The 14,801-nt window shown below is 37.3% G+C and overlaps 1 protein-coding gene across 1 annotated transcript in view; it reads left to right on the top strand.

The window, feature by feature from the left end:
- Nucleotides 1-417: 417 nt before the first annotated feature.
- Nucleotides 418-14,801, top strand: part of LOC114364048 (protein obstructor-E) — a 63,081-nt gene continuing 48,697 nt past the window's right edge. Inside the window, exon 1 of the mRNA XM_028320034.1 lies at nt 418-581. The gene's annotated coding sequence lies outside the window, so the exon portion shown is untranslated. The remainder of the gene's footprint in view (nt 582-14,801) is intronic.

The following is a 14,801-nucleotide window of genomic DNA, read 5'->3' as shown; positions in this document are numbered from 1 at the left end:
AATAAAATGTTTATTTGAGTTTTTTTTCTACTTTTCAATAAAAGATGCGTCGAAGCGGATGAATCCTTTCAAGAGCCGCTTATAGCCAAAAAGCAGGATTGAAAAAGGAGTGGAAGTTGGTCCTTAATTATCCCTCCCAAGATCCGTAACAAGGTCAAATGTAAAACCTTATTTCTATTTAAAGTCAAAAGCCACAATGCCCATTGACTGCGAACAATAGGGCACCGGCTTGAATCGTTATTGTCCGACGAAAAGCTTGCAAGAATAAAAATGCGCGACTTGAGAGGCATATTAATTGCTATACAGATGCGCAAAGTTCAACGCTCACGACAAATGATGATACCCCTGCCAATTTCCAGAGACCCCCTCTCATTGGCTGCGCCGACCATCCAGTGCACGTCTTTAAACGGTTAATACTAGCAAAACAAGAGTGGTAAGTGACGCTCACATTCACCTGCGCGCGCGACGAAACCGCAGTTGCACACCGCGATCGGAGCCGACCGCTTTAACTGTCAAACGCGTTCTTTTTTCGAATTTCCGAACTTGTGTAGTTGCCAGTGCTGAGGCGACGGATTTTCCCTGTGAGTTATTTTTTATTTTCTTTTTAATTAGACAACTTCGAGACAAATTTCGCAAGGAGGTTGGAAATTGAAATTAAATTTACTGCAATAAACGACTCGCTAAAACTTCGTGCCTTTGTGGAAGTTGCTGGAAGGAGCGAGCTTGTCAGTAGTAGTAACTTTAATTAATTTGAAACTTTTTTATTGCGAAACTCTGTATGTACGTGTGATGTTATGTCATACAGCGGTGCTCATAGATAGTGAAAGTGGAATAGTAGGTCCGATTCTACCGTAAGAAGATGTGAACTTAATGGGACTTGTTTCGAATTGCACGTCGCGATGTATAAATAGTTAGCAACACTTGGTAACGAGAATATTTATAGCTGTATTTATATTCAGGTTGGGTATAGGCCTACATTATGTAACTGGTACGCTGACAATTTCAAATGCCCTTTACATACATAGGTAATTTTGGTTTTATCAGATTTAGGTTTTTTTTATTTGGCGCATATTTTATTATTCAAACTCAAATACCCTAAAAGTAACAACATTATTACTATATTAATTAATTGAAATAAAATAACAAAGTATTACCGCTTGTTATCAAACTTAGAATATAAAATTTTATAAAAATTGATTTTGAAACTCAAGCAAACCCATAAAAAATATTTGTTGTGTTATTTTATTGTCTTTATTTCCACTGGAGTTAACCCCACTCACACGACTCTCCCAACATTTGCTACGAGTATTTTATGGTTTCATACACTGAACCATTACCTAGGTACTATAACCAGTCAAACTATATCAAACAACTACATTATTCTTCTATCATATGGGTTACAGAACCATACATATATAAAAATAACTAGCTTTCCGCCCGCGGCTTCGCCCGCGTGGAATTTTGTCTGTCACAGAAAATCTTTATCGCGCGCGTCCCTGTTTCAAAAACCGGGATAAAAACTATCCTATGTTCTTTCCCGGGACTCAAACTATCTCTATGCCAAATTTCATCAAAATCGGTTGCGAGGTTTAAGCGGGAAAGCGTAACAGACAGACAGACAGACAGACAGACAGACAGAGTTACTTTCGCATGTATAATATTAGTTGGGATTGGGATAATAATAAATATGAAAAACACAATTTTCCATTTTGCCATGCATTTTCATATTTCACTCTTTGATCGAACCACGTCTGCGGTGTAATCACTATAAAATATTTCCATTAACTCATTAGCTAATTGCCTAAACAGTAACTTTAACTATTTTGCACTTCTGATGCCATTTAAATGCTTAAAACAAATAATACCCAATATGTGAAATGCGAATTAGCATACTTTTAATGAAACCCGTTTGGCCAATGTCATAGATGAAAACAAATCTCCAAACTGACTCAACCACATTGTATAATTTGATAGACAATATTATTAAACTATGTCAAAAGCGCACATAAATTAATAAAATAACGTATAAAATACAAATTAACGATGTAATTATTACATTTTGCATAGATTCAAGTTCCATGGAGAAAACTAATGTTAGAGACAGTAAGGCTGAGTTGCACCATCTCATTTTAACTTTAAAAACTTCAAAATCTATCAAACTCCACCGAAAACTCCTCTCCACTCCTAAAAAACACCGGTAACTGTCATAGTTACGGTTAAAGTAAGTTGGTGCAACTCAGCCTAAATATTGATAAATATTAATTTATTAGCTCTACAATACTCTACATATTAATAAACTTGAGAAAAATATAAAAATATTCTTGAACATTGAACTTGGGCATACAGTGCGCCATCCAGTCCCAAACTAAGCAAAGCTAGGGGTACCAGACCAGGGATATAAACATACTTAAATACTTTTTTGTATTAAGGGTCTAATTAATCTAAAACATTATTTTAATTATGTATTATAAAAACAAAATAATAAAATTACATAACGAAACCAAAATAAATAATGAAAAGGACTACTGTAAAATGCGAATGCCAAACAATTACTTTATAAAAAGTTGGCTAAAGGTCATTGTTTTTTGTCTGTCGCCTATGCAAATAAGAACTTATTACTTGAATATCAGCTAATAAATCGAAAAATATTACCTACAGATATGATTATATTAGCTCGTTTGCCTCCTGTACCATAAATTAAAGATCTACGGAAAAAAGTATAATAAATTAATACGCTACTTTACCATACTGTAAAAACAGCTGACTATACATGGAAGCGTTTGCAAAACTAAAAGTCAGGATGTCTGCCAACAAACATAACTAAAGATATAGGGTGTAAATAAATCATAGACTAAACAACAGTCTCTATCTTGTGGTTTGTTAAAACTGTTTTTATGTAAAACCACACCCTGAAGTCCAAAGTAGGTACGTATAATAAACGTTAGACTTTTGTTTTCGGTAAAGAAGACGAAGGACTGCCCCATTAGAAATATCGAATTGGGCCTGTCCTCAGTTTAAGTAAAACTCACGCGACCCAACTTATCTCTACACACTCTGTATATAGAATTATACGAGTACTTACCTACATCAGACGGCTGCATATCAAGCTTATGACCGTAGCATCTTATATGGTTGTCATAAGTGCGATTTTGCAACAGAAATACATAATATTATATGCTGTCCGTACAATCGTCGATACAATGCTGGCACGGGTTCAAGAGACAAGGTCGAGTCCTCACAAGACCTCTCTAGAGCACTCCGATTTCGGCAAACCCGCAATTTGGAGTAATACACTTGTCTTTATTGTTTGGCTTGTGTTTTGCTGAGACAAAACATTTTTGGTAACATTAATATATATTTAAGTTATTGGAAAACAGCATATTCAGTATCTTGCTGTTTGATTTTTATGAAATCAGAAACAACTTTTCGTTTCTACCAACTGTGTGTTATATTTGCGTTGGCTTAATTAAATTAATGTTTAGTGAAGCTTTAAAGTTTTGTAATTGATTCCCAATCATGGATTATGTCCTGTAATTGGTTTAAACCCTAAAATTCAATAAATTAAGACTTAGGTCCTATATTCTTCCTACAAACCACTATAGATTGGGTCCGACTTCTGTAGTATCGCGTCTGTAACGCTGCAAACGTTAGAATCCAATTTTCTTTTACTTTGTGCTCCAATTTCGAGCCTTCAAAATAGAGGTGGACTGTACCACGGTAATAATATCATACGGGTAGTTCTACAAATCAGGGAATTTTACGGGGCTCAACCTGCAGCTCCTTAAATTACCAATTAATAGTTCTCGTTTTAGGGTATTAATAAAGTTTAACTCACATAGTACTTGGTCACTGAATTTCAACACGTTTTAATAAAAACATCCCAGACAAAAATGGCTTCAAATGGGAAAAAATCTCATTTCCCTGTGGGGTGACATTCCAGAATTCATGATGTAAATCACAATAAAAAATATATAAAAATATAATTAGCCAAAAATAACATTGTATTGAAAGTAACCATTAGTGTATCTTTCATAATTTAACCTATATGGATTATGTTTGAATTCCCTATTTACATAATTTTTTGATTGCTGAACAAAGGCGACACGAATTAAGTATCACTTCCCTGCCACCTATAAACACGTTAAAATCTGTAACAAAACAAAGGGTAAGCCACGTTGTCGTTCTTATGTATTTAAGTATGCAGTTAAGTTCGCCTAGCGAAACGTTTATTTCGCCCAAATCGTCAGTCAGTTAGACGCAGCTACGCTGTTATCATCGTTTGTCGTGTCTAGGCCAGACAACTTTTCACTCATCTGTTACGTATTTATAACAGTATTTTATATTATTTTAGGGCAATTATGAAACAATATTGTCAAACTCGCTTGCGTCCATTGACTGATAATATTAAATTTGATATGAAGTTTATATAATTCATGATTTTGGCAAAATACATCAAAAATCTCACTTCCCTGTGTATCATTTCCCTGGGTTTACGAAGAAAATGGAAAAGTTAATATCCACTAACCAGCAAAACTTACTGCCATATAAAGGCATTTTACAAATATACTAAGTGCAGGCAAATGCATACACTGGATACTCCATTTTGACTTGCTTGACTCTATACAAACTTTTAGCTGTTTTTGCAGTAACGTGTGCGATAAACCGACGAAACGCGAGCATTCCTTCGAATTTCAAATCTCGGTACGCGGTCGAAAGTAAAAGTTAGGGGTGTCGCGAATGTGCCGAACGGACGTCGATGGCCTAGTGTTGAAAATGACTAAGTTGATTGAATTTGACTTACCGTCTTAAACGGTCAAATTTGTCAAAAACTACCTAGTCATTAACTGTCAGAAATGGTCATTTTCAGTAAGTTTAATTTGAAATGAAAATTATATTGTATTTAAAACCAGCTTTGGCCCACGACTTCACCCGCCTGAAATTAAAGCAACAGGTCATTATGATTAGTAGATTCCAAATTATTTTAGTATATTTTTTTAAATTAAATCTACTAATCACAAAACAACACGCATTTTTATCCTATTCCATTCAAAAAGTAATTTGTTTGTCTAAATAAAAAAAAAATACAATCACAATACTAGATAGAAATTCTAAGTAGACAGATGTAATTAGAATGGGTACTGTAGGTGAGCAGCCCTATCGCATGTTGTCATACCGTGACGTACCGCGGGGCTGTTGACATTTATTTCAAAAATATGGCCGAGTTGGAATACTGTATAGATAGTATTACCGTGACTGTACTGTCAAAACTTATACCAAAAAGTTATCGATAATAGGTAATTTCTGTTTTCATATCGGGTCGACTAAATCCATCGGCACGGAGCTGGTCCGTTAACACAACACCCTACCGGTCGAAGACAATAAAGGTGGAAATCCAACCCTCGGCAACTCAAAGGAAATCGCCCTTAGAGTGCCCAACCTTTCGAATAACCTTGGATAACGAAAAACTGGCGTACTTTTCAGGGCAAGATAGACAAGCTTTCAAAATAGCACTGGATAGTGTAAAAAAATAGACAAAGTTTTCCTGGCGAGATAACTTACAAATAATATAAAAGATAGGTACCTTCTGTTTATCGAATTCCAGCCTTTGTTTGGTAGAACGAAGCCGATCTTTTTATGAAGAAACAAGTCTAAAGTTACTTTACTCTACCTAAGTGTAGAGTATCCAGAACAAATAAGGAAAATCTCTCTCAAAAATAATCCAAAACCAACCAACTAAGAAGTGAATGAACTTCGGATTTGTAAGAATCCTGTATAATTGGCAGAAAGGTCTCGAAACAATGGCTTTCTTCGGGGCAAATAAGAATTAATCCATTACACTTTTTGTTACACCAATTAAAACAAATTCGATTCAAAGGGAAACTTTTCTATTCAATTTATTGATGAACGAACTCGACTTCGTATTTGAACCTTCCTTCTCTTTGTTTTACTTTAATTTTATAAGCTCGTAGAGACGATGGTCATTGTGGCAGAAAAGTTCTCGAGTGGCGACCACGGGCTGGAAGACGTAGCGTGGGCAGGCCTCCTACTAGTTGGACCGACGATCTGGTAAAGGTCGCGGGAAAAGCCTGGATGCGGGCAGCGCAGGACCGTTCATTGTGGAAAACCTTGGGGGTGGCCTTTGTCCAGCAGTGGACGTCATCTGGCTAAAACGAACGAATAATTCTCTTGATTACTAATTTTCAACACACCCAAGTTATTCATATAACTTGGCCTTTCATATGCGACATGAGAATTTAATTAAATCATTTGTAAAGCCCTTCCAAGATTTCGGATTTAAATTCAGTATTTTGATATCGATTACTGAATGGTGGTAACCCTAATCCATAACGGCGTTAGGGCTGCCTTTGTGCCTGAAGTTGACGTTTGCTGTCGCATGCCTCATTGGATACTTCAACTGTTTGAGGGGCGAGTGTAACGACTAACGAGCTTATAAAAGCAGGCATTAACCACCGTGTGCCCGGCTGCTATATGTAAAATTGAAACGTGAATCGTTGAACTTGCTTGGCTTGTGAAGTAGTTTCAGTGTTCACAGTCAAGTATTTGTGGGTTAATCTTTTGATAAGTCGTATCCGAAAGAAAACAAACTAAAAGATGATGGTATTCTATTAATTAAAACAATAATATTAACTGTTCTCTGTCCCAGGATATCTGAAAGAAATTCCTTCATAGCGTAAAGAGCAAAGTAAACTGAATAGTGCTATCCAAATTACTTTATATTTAATATACTTATTGGACTATAATTCCGCTTTGTCAGATGTATCATCATCATCATCATTTCAGCCATAGGACGTACACTGCTGAACATAGGCCTCCCCTAATGCTTTCCACGTTGATCGATTGGTAGCGGCCTGCGTCCGGCGCTTCCCTTAGCAAGCTGAAGTGGCAATGGGCAGGGCACATAGTACGCAGAACTGACGGCCGGTGGGGCAGCAAGGTTCTGGAATGGAGGAATACCGGAGACGCGTACCGGAAAACGCAGCGTGAGACGTCCACCTACAAGGTGGACCGATGACATCGTAAAGGTCAGATGTATGTACAGAAGTAACTATACAATAAAGATTAATCTACATTATGTGACTACGCAGAATAAGGATTTGTAGCATAAAAGATAAAAAGAGGTATACTTTTCTTTTGCCCCAATTGTAAGATGATTATTTTTATATTGTCATGGAAAATCCATAAAAACAAGTACCTTGCTTATAGGTGCGGATTAGAATCGAGAGGATACTGTACAAAACGTTTTAGACTGACACTTTTTGTCCCTCTCACTTTTGTCAGCATCTCAGTATGAGGAAGGGAAACGGAATGAGCTGAATCTTTAAGTTATTGTTTTTCGTAGTGACCCTTGGAGAGGGCAAAAACCTCCTTTGTTCAAAGGAAAAGCTTAGAGTGGACGTCTGGTACTAAAATATCAAATTGGATATTCTGAGATGCGCTACTATAAGGTTTAAGAGATTTTTCGAAGGATATCTTATATGATCGTTCCCTGAATATTACGATGATCGAACTTTTATTTGAAAATTCTGATGTCGATAAAACTATAAATATTTTACACAGCAAAACAAAAAAATATTATGAGAATTCATCCACAGTTCGGCTTTTAAATCAACTTTACTGAATATTGTTCCGAAAATTTTTCATCATCATTCATCCCCTGCTGGGCCTGCCTCGCCCAATAATTTTCAGAGTACCTACTTGACAGATAAAAATGTTTATGACCTTTTTATATACGAACAAATAGGTTATCTAATAAAAAGTGTGATAGTACAACAACTAATGTTGTAATGATGCCTGATGCACCACTATCTATTACTAAATTAGTGGCGATCTATTTTTTTCCCAATATCTTAGCGTCTTCTTAACCTCAAAGCGCAGCCCTAATCTATTTCTTCTAATAGGGCTGCTACACTCAAATTTTACCTCCCCATTATCAAGGTAGCCGCGATAAATTCAAATCAGCCGATAAATAGGGTAATGAAACTCTTGGGGTAATATTTTACCATAATTGGTACTTAGGCTTTCTTACAACCGTTGGGTGTCCAATTTTCGTGGCCGTAAATCCCCTGGATAGATGGTTTTTCTAAATAATAACATACTTTAGTTAGATACCCTTTTGTTTTTAAGATAAGTACCTAACTCCAATGTCTAATGCCCGTTTTCACCATGAATCCCTAATTTTTAAGTCACCCCTATGAAAACAAAATTCATATTATTTGTAACCATACGGGTCAGTTAAAAATTAGGGATTGATGGTGAAAACGGGCATAAAATACCTAATTCAATGCTAGAAAACGCCAAAAGAAAAAACGCTAGTAGGTACAATATTTTCTCTTATAATGTGATATTTGGTGACACACGAAAATCTAGTTGATACATAGGTACTCTTTGTAAGAATACCCACTTTCTTATAGTAAGTAGGTACTTATGCCCTTACTACCTAAAGTCTTACATATCAATCTGTACATAAACGTACCTATAGTAGGTAATTGACTCATCCCATACCTACCTGCGCATTATCCGAAGCACTTGCAAAATCCTTGGTCCCGGTTATTGACACTTGAATACGTGTTCATATTGCTGAAAGGACCGGACCCCACTTAACAAGACATTTTGAGAGCCTATAAATACCCACCTGACCGTGGTTCCAGCTTTTAGGTCAACATTACCTGGAATTTAAGGTTGTGTAAAAGATTTTCGGCAAAAAACATACATCATCGAAATATATTCCACTTCAGATGGATACACAAAGTAAAGAAATCGATATGGCTTTCAATATGACTGAAAATGAAGATGAAGATCTAGGCACAATGTTCGATGGCCTCAGTAGAGCCTCTCAACAAGTGGGTCTCAAAATGAACATGGACAAGAAGAAAAACATGTCTAATGTCCGTGTCGCACCCACTCCTTTGAAGGTTGGAGACTCTACACTCGAAGTTGTTGACAATTATGTATACCTGGGACAAACAGTCCAGTTAGGTAGGGCCAACTTCGAGAAAAAGGTCAATCGTCGAATCCAACTCGGCTGGGCAGCGTTCGGGAAGCTACGCAATATACTCACGTCCGAAATACCGCAGTGTCTCAAGACAAAAGTCTTCGAGCAGTGTGTGCTGCCAGTGTTGATTTATGGATCTGAAACGTGGTCGCTTACTATGGGCCTCATAAGAAGGCTCAAGGTCACCCAAAGGGCGATGGAGCGGGCCATGCTTGGAGTTTCCCTGCGTGATCGAATCAGAAATGAGGAGATCCGCAGGAGAACCAAAGTGACCGACATAGCTCGCAGAATTGCTAAAACCAAGTGGCAGTGGGCGGGGCACATAGCTCGTAGAGACGATGGCCGTTGGGGCAGAAAAGTTCTCGAGTGGCGACCACGGGCTGGAAGACGTAGCGTGGGCAGGCCTCCTACTAGGTGGACCGACGATCTCGTAAAGGTCGCGGGAAGAGCCTGGATGCGGGCAGCGCAGGACCGTGCATTGTGGAAAACCTTGGAGGAGGCCTTTGTCCAGCAGTGGACGTCATTTGGCTGAAACAACATGACTGAAAAGTCCTGAATGATTTGGTTCCGTTATTTACAAATAACTGACGTCGATGTAACGGGTACCAATCCATCATGAAGCCGAGTTCCACGTATAAAAATACCACATCTTACGACGATATTTTTATCTACTGGAGCTGGATTTTTATTATTATTGTCATTGCATCATCTAATAATAGGTAAACATGATTTCAATTAGGGAAAATGTCAATATACGACTTATGTTTGATAGCTGTCATGTCATGTCACTGATCCTTGCGGCACTGCCGCCTGCGCAATAAATTTTTTGACGTTATTAACAAAAATCACGATTGATTTCCACTTTCAGCGCAAAAGTGGGTCATTGAAAGAGATGTACCATTTCTATTTCAGTTTTCATAATTAATATTTATAAGTTAAAAATATTATTGTTATTTTTAGAATCACGCAACGCAATACATTCACCAGTTAAGCCTCATGCACAAGTGAAAGAGATTGCAGCTCAAAGCATTGTGAAATGATTTATGAGTGCACTAGCTTTCCGCCCGCGGCTTCGCCCGCGTGGAATTTTGTCTGTCACAGAAAAACTTTATCGCGCGCGTCCCTGTTTCAAAAACCGGGATAAAAACTATCCTATGTTCTTTCCCGGGACTCAAACTATCTCTATGCCAAATTTCATCAAAATCGGTTGCGAGGTTTAAGCGGGAAAGCGTAACAGACAGACAGACAGACAGACAGAGTTACTTTCGCATTTATAATATTAGTTGGGATTTTGCAATCATACAAATAAATTGATTTGATTTGATTTACAAGCTTCCGGTAGCGCTACAAACGGAAGTACGACAAACGTTATTTATATCCAGGTGATGTACTATCGTATCGTAAACTGTGCATCTATCGCAATGAGGGCTATCGTTTTTATACTTAACAGTTGGCACCCCTGGCGATTGACAGGACCTTACTCTACAGTGGCGCCATCTTGATGAGTGCAAATGCGATAGTCCTCCTATCACTTTAGCGCTCACCAGTTGGTGCCACTGTCTTCGCTGCTAGCAAGTGACAGGACCTTACTCTACAGTGGCGCTAACTGGTGAGCGCTAAAACGATAGCCCTCATTACCCTATCTTTCAGTGACGTAATTCAGTATGAAGTGTCTTTGCCGCGAAGTAAAGCTGTGTTTCTAGTAGGCGACAAATTGTATACCTAAATATTTTGTAATGCTACTAGAGCTTACTTGTAATTTATAGGCTTGATTCTGAAGAGCGCCTCTTCGCGCCTACATTAATGTAGACGCTAGGATACGTCTACGTGGCTTCAAAGAATTCGCACCGCAAAAATGCTCTGAAAAAGCCCATGCAAATATTCATCTGAAAATAAACATCCTGCACGAGGTCAACAAAGTATTTACCTTCTCTCTGATGACGGCAAAACGCCTACGCTTGCGTTAAGCTCGGTATATGAACACGCACTTAGAGAAATTATTCGCAAATAATTGCTACGGGTTAAAGCAATTAAGTGATATTTCACGCTTCATAGCTTATTACATAAATGTTAGTGTTAACTTACATCGCAAATTTTCAGTCCGACACGCTAAGTACACGTCTGTGACTAAGTGCATGGCAATTACTGGCAGAATCGATATTTTTATACTTTAGAAGGTACCTCTTATGTGTGTGTTTCTGACATGGTCCAGCCTAGTTACGCCACCAACTCATTTTTTTCTATCGTATTTGTTAGACTGAGGGACTTGATGATTAAGAATAATTGTCTTCTAGACAACCTTTGATAATGAAGTCCTAATTTTGCTTGAACTTAAGAAATCTAGAAATTCAGAGCACGTCAACGATGTTGTATTGTCATTTGCATGGCTAGGGCGGATAAAGATCGCGTTTTCAGCCCTAGAAATTTTGTCAACCTTCAAAAGTTATTTTGGAAACCTTTTTTGTATCTTACTAGCTTTTTTTCGGGGCTTGTTAATTAAATGGTACATCCACGGATTTCTTGACTACTGAAGATGTACCTTTTAGGGCTTTTTGATGTAGAAATCAAAATTGTTTATAAGATCGCCTCTTCTCTCGACACTAGACTAATGTTTACATCAAGCAAACCTATTTTAAACCACCAGTCCTTTGCATTTATGTGTTCGCCAGTGCGATTGCTTAAGCGCAGGTCCACTGTTATGTAAGGCAGGTCATCATTATAATATGTTGCATGAACTTACAAAATATTCCATCAGGTTTTTGTGCCTATCCTCATGTTTTGTAATGGAGCAAAAGCCCATCATAATATTTAAAAGATTGTATTTATGACTGTTGGTAAAGCACGCATGGATGGCACCAGACCTAAAGCACCATATTAACATCATGTTGTGAACTTATCTCAGTAATAAGTGTTATTAACAAGAAAACAATGTGAAGTGGCAATGGGCAGGGCACATAGTACGCAGAACTGACGGCCGATGGAGCAGCAAGGTTCTGGAGTGGAGGCCGCGTACCACACGCAGCGTGGGGCGTCCACCCACAAGGTGGACTGACGACATCATAAAGGTAGCAGGAAGGCGCTGGACGCAGGCCACTACCAACCGGGCAGCATTGAAAGCATTGGGGGAGGCCTATGTTCAGCTGTGGACGTCCTATGGCTAAGATGTTGATGATGAACAAGAAAGCATAAACTAGTGTGCTGCCTACTATACAAATTAATGGCGATGCGTAGACACAGGTAGAATCAATGTAATAATGGACCATTTCCATGATACAGAGCTATTAAAGCATCTTTCTCAGCGGTATGGTCCATTTTAATTCACAGACAATTTAACAAATAGGTCATCAACTCAATAAAATAAAAATCATAAAGTTAATGTAGCATCCACCAAATCTCCAACACTGCTCGTAACTAAAGCAACTGACTAGCGTAACAAACATTATCGGGGTATTAACGAAGTATGGCCTCAATTACCAATTTTGACACGGTCAAAAAATTAAGCCATCATAATTGATTCAACGTAGGCATAACTGTATTACGAACTAGTAATAGTGTAAGTAGATTAACTTATATAAAAATTCAGTACGGTTACTGAGCATAATAATATCTTATTTATTGTATCAAGGTGCTGTAAACTCTGTTTGCTTAAAGTACCGAAGGGAAGAGGACGCTTTGTTACAAAAAACAATCAACATTTTTCTCAAATAAAACCTGCGAATGTATCAAGGTGCTGTAAACTCTGTTTGCTTAAAGTACCATAAGGAAGAGGACGCTTAGTTAGGTACTAAAACCATCAAGATCGAACGATTTTTCTCAAATAAGACCAAGGAATGAGAAAGTGCAGCTTGTGAAGAACGTCTGTACAATACGGGACCAAATAAAGATCCCAAGGAGCATTCCGTTAGACTTCTCAAATATTAAACATTTAGAAGATAACTAAAGAAGCTTTGGTAACGTCAACCATGCAATTTTGATGTATGTAGAAAAACACAACATCAATTGAAAAAAAATACAAGAATTAATCAGAACACAACTGATGAATCGTTAATTTCCACAAAAACAACGACGTCGGTTAAATTTTTTTCTGCGTGTAATCCGTTACGTAACAATGGCTGACCTGATTGAATGAAATCTGAATGATTGGATGAGGCGTGACCAAATCCCAGGAATAACTCGTAAAATTGGTCAGTAAACGTTATTACCATGACTGGGGTAAATAAAGCTCTGAATCAGGTAATGGAATGGAACGTCAAAACCTACGCACATGAAGTAAGAAGCGACGAAGTTCGATCGTTTACTTAATTCTGTCACCGTGTGTAACTTAATATTAAAATTTATCAGTAATAATAATCCTGAGCTGAGACTAAGTAAAATGTTGATGACCCTTCACAGTCGCAGTCCTACATAAACAGCGGTTCCGATGGAATAAACTAGGACTACCCCTACTCTTCCCGTGTAAATACCTATCGTAAAAGGCAACAAAGGCACAAATCAACAATAACGGAAAAATCAGGATTCTCAAGTGTTGGCAAAAATCTCCATTAGCCTCAGGTAAATTAGAGGGTGTCGTGCATTAGACTAAAATTAAATGATGATGATGATTTTTATTTTGATGAGAACGTTTTATTAGAGGAAACAGCTAGAAGACTAGAAGAATAGCTGGATATAATTATTTGCAACGTGTAATGAGATTGTCTCAGGATGCATTTTAAATTAGAAAGTTGTATGGAAATTATGCAGGATACACTCGTAAGCCGTCTAGTATAATCGTAGCTTAACCGCAGGCTTTAGCTTCCTGCATCAGTAAAATTAAGTTATTAACATAATTTAATCAGTGGCTAGAAAACAAGCTCCTAATTACAAAACATAAAGCCTACGGGCATGCAAATTATAATTCGACACAATTCTCGGTCAAGGTGGCTACGTAACGGTATTATATAAATCTGTTTGTTATTCAATATCGGTAATATTTAGTAACTAGGTATATTGGCTGACCTTTCTATCGTCCTTTTACAAAGTAAATAAGCTAGGTTCAGTTTTGTGATTCATATTTTTAGTGTCCTATTTTAATAGATAAATTGTCAGCTACTCTGATCTTGTTGAAAAATCGCATCTATTGTAACTAAATACATACCTACCTATTGTTTGCCATCAGTACATCAATATGATCATTAATCATTTTTACCATAACTAGTTCACCAATAAATGAATCACATACGAAGATATTATCTTCCATAAGACACGTAACGATCACGTTACTATAGTGGATATCCTACATACCCATATACAAATTGCAAAATCAGTGCTTGAAAAGAAAAAAGTCGATCAACCTCCGCTTGGTTTCACCATTAATTATTTATTAGACGGCAGACTCACACTTTACTGTTGTGAGCTGAGCCCAAACAGAAGCGGTAGCGGGGTCAATGGCCTTTATGAAATTTCCTCTTTTATAATCGTGGATAAATTAATAATTCATCAGATGTTCATCAATGCTAAATGTTACCGAATAGAATTTAGAAGATAAATAGCTCTATACAAGGCGTTTCTTACTGAAGCGAAATTTTACTGTAGTAAGGCTTTTGATATTGTCTCTATCGCATATTAAATTCTAAGACTGATTGATGAGCTTTACTTTGCACCAATATTAAAATTGAAAATGAGAAGCATAATTAAGATTTAGATAAATTCGGAAAATGTTACTGAATAATCTTTGATTTAACACTAGCTCCTTCAGGGCTCTATTTTTGGACCCCTTGTTTCTTTTTTACTGTTTTTGTGACTTCTCTAT

This window comes from Ostrinia furnacalis, unplaced genomic scaffold, assembly GCF_004193835.3.
Source record: "Ostrinia furnacalis isolate ACB-3 unplaced genomic scaffold, ASM419383v2 OfSCF0412, whole genome shotgun sequence".
NCBI classification, from domain to species: Eukaryota; Metazoa; Arthropoda; class Insecta; order Lepidoptera; family Crambidae; genus Ostrinia; species Ostrinia furnacalis.
Note: the sequence above shows the minus strand (reverse complement) of the source record. Positions and strands in the feature narration are given on the sequence as shown.